Below are 2,866 nucleotides of genomic sequence, written 5' to 3' on the forward strand. Positions count from 1 at the left end.
GGACCAAAGAGGAGAACTGTTCTGAGGTCAGCCTGCCTCTCTGATGGTATGGGGGTGCATTAGTCCAGGTTTTAGAACAACATCTCCCATCCAGGACTGTTGAACAGACAGAATGGGACAACCTCAGGTCCAGATGTTTACAGACTGATGGAGATGCTGCACAGAGGAGAACATCTGGAACAGCTTTAAAGAGACGTGTTGCTGCCAGCAGATTCAGAATGACCTGATTTATTTCCTAAAAATGGTAAATTTCTCACCTCCTCTCATCATGCTGAGAACACCATTCCTACAGTGAAGCACGATGGTGGCAGCATCATGCTGTGGGGATGTTTTCCATCAGAAGGGACTGGGAAACTGGAGTTAAATGAAACCTGTTGGAGTTTTCCAGAGAACAGAAAGTCCAGGTTAGATGGACCAGGATGATGGAGACGGACCTGAGAAGACCTGATGCTGCTAAAGCTGTCTCAGAAAAACCTTTTTGCATCTTCACAGTGGGTCAGTTGGATAAATTTTAAAAATGCAGACACCCCAGAATTCATTTTAAGTTCCAGGCAACAAAATGGAGGGAATGCAAAGGGGGTGAATACTTCTGCAATCATCTGTCTCACAAGATTAAACAGCCGAGGTTCTGTTTTTTATCAGATGCAAACATTAAATGTTTGGTTTGACTGGAAAGTTTCGACCTTTAATATCTGGAACCCGTTCAGTTCCTGGAGCGACTTCCTGTCGGGCTGAGGAGAGACGGTGCTGCAGCTCAGGTGGAGGAGACGGTTCTCCTGCAGGTTGGAGATGATTGATGCTCCTGTGCATCATGTAAATCAGGTCAGCTGCAGCAGGGCTGATGGGCTGATTGATGATGAGTCCCTCCACTCGAGTGCTGCTCTTCTTTCTGTGTTTTTACTCCTTTGTCTGAGCGCCCAAAGTGAAGCATTGAGACGAGTGAGTCTTTGTGACGCTCACAATGAGCATTCAGCTCTGTTGGTGGTGGAGCTGCTTTTCATCTCAAACACTGCAGCAGTGGAGCATGAGGAGAGAAGATCCTGCAGAAAAACTCCACACAAAACCGACAAAACTGCAAGTTTTACAGCAACAAAAAGGAGAAAATCACAGTTTGTAACAGTCGTCGACTTCAGAGCACAGAAACACTAAGATGACATAAAAGACAGAAAATTATCCTGTTGAGTTTAAATAAAACCAAAAAGTTTAGCAGATTTAAATCTTAGAATAAAACCTGCAGATATTTTAGGCTGTTTTCTATTTTTCTGTACATTTTTTTGAAATCTAACTATTTTAGCAGACATTGTTTTATTTTAGCCGTTCATACATCAAAACTTCATTTAGGAGATGGCTGTTGTGACTTTTATTTTAAACTTTTGTACTTTTTAAAATATTTACCTTTATTTACAAATATCATTACCATAGAAATAAACTGAGATTTCTTTATTATTTCAAAAACTTTATTCTCCTAAGAATCTGCTTCAGCTTCTGGCTGTTTTTGTCTTTTTATGCTACTTTTAGCTTTCAGCTCGTCTTCTGCAGCATTTAGGCTTTACCTACTTTGATCTGTTTTACACAATCAAGTTAAAGAATTATTTAGTTTTTTATCTGATAAAAAAAAACTCTGACTGTTGATCTGAGGTGAGACAGAGGAGGAGAGCGAGGAGGAGACAGAGGAGGAAGAGGACTCAAAGTTTGTTCTCAAACTTGACACAAGGCTGACTTTGGACTGCCTCCTCTCAGTGCCTCCTTCTGTGTCCTTTCCTGGTCTCCTGTCCTTGTCTCCTCCTTGTCCCCTCCTCGTCTCCTCCTCGTCTCCTCCTTGTCCCCTCCTCGTCCCCTCCTCGTCTCCTCCTCGTCTCCTCCTTGTCTCCTCCTCGTCTCCTCCTTGTCCCCTCCTCGTCTCCTCCTTGTCTCCTCCTCGTCCCCTCTACATTTGACACCAGGCTGACTCTGGACTCTGTTTCCTCTGAAAGTTCTTTGTGTCGTCCCGCTGCGCGTGTTGTCCTCTGTGGCCTCTTGTGTCACTCACAGGAGGGCCGAGGGGCCCGGAGGGGCCCGGAGAGTCCGGGGGCCTGGTACAGACTGGGGCCCGGGGCCCCCGGTGCTGGCCCGGGGCCTGTAGCGGCCCCTTCTCCGGTCACGGTGTCTCCTCTTTCACTGACAGTTTGTTCTCAATTAGACGCCTTTTGTTTGGGAGTGAAAGCCTTCGGTGGAGCAGCTCGGTGCTGCCAGCTGGGGGAGGGGGGGGGGTCAGCAGAGGGTATCTGTGTTATAATGTGTGTGTGTGTGTGTGTGGAGGGGGGGGGGCATCAGGACAGGGTATCTGTGCCATAATGGGGATGTTTTGCCGCTCCTCGAACCCCCACCGCGCCGCTCTTTACACTCATACTTTGAGCTCAGTTGAAAGGATCTTAACTAGTTTTTAAAAACGTCCTCGATGTCTAAATCTCACCGAGACGCCTTCAAACGGATGGGAGGTTCTGCTGCAGGGATTCAAATGAAACTTTATTATCCTCAGAACTGAACACACAGATCAGAACTGAGCTTACTGACCAGAAATCAGCTGACTGAAATAAAACTTATCCTGTTAGAGTTTATTAGTTTGTGTTTCATCAGCCCCACACTGAAATGTCTTGTTTTGTTAAAAAATCTGATCTTGTGATGGACCCCTGGGGACCTCAGCGGGGCCCTCTGGGGGCCCTCGGGAGGAGAGGACTTGAAAGTGACCTGTTGGATCCGGATCCTGAATGAAACCAGAATCTGAGCTGAAAGCAGCGGTTTGGTCACACGACTGCAGCGACGGCTCTTCATCACACATTAATCTGATCTAATCCCTGCAGTGCGGGCTGGACCACAAAGAATGGAC

This window comes from Kryptolebias marmoratus, linkage group LG9, assembly GCF_001649575.2.
Source record: "Kryptolebias marmoratus isolate JLee-2015 linkage group LG9, ASM164957v2, whole genome shotgun sequence".
NCBI lineage: Eukaryota > Metazoa > Chordata > Actinopteri > Cyprinodontiformes > Rivulidae > Kryptolebias > Kryptolebias marmoratus.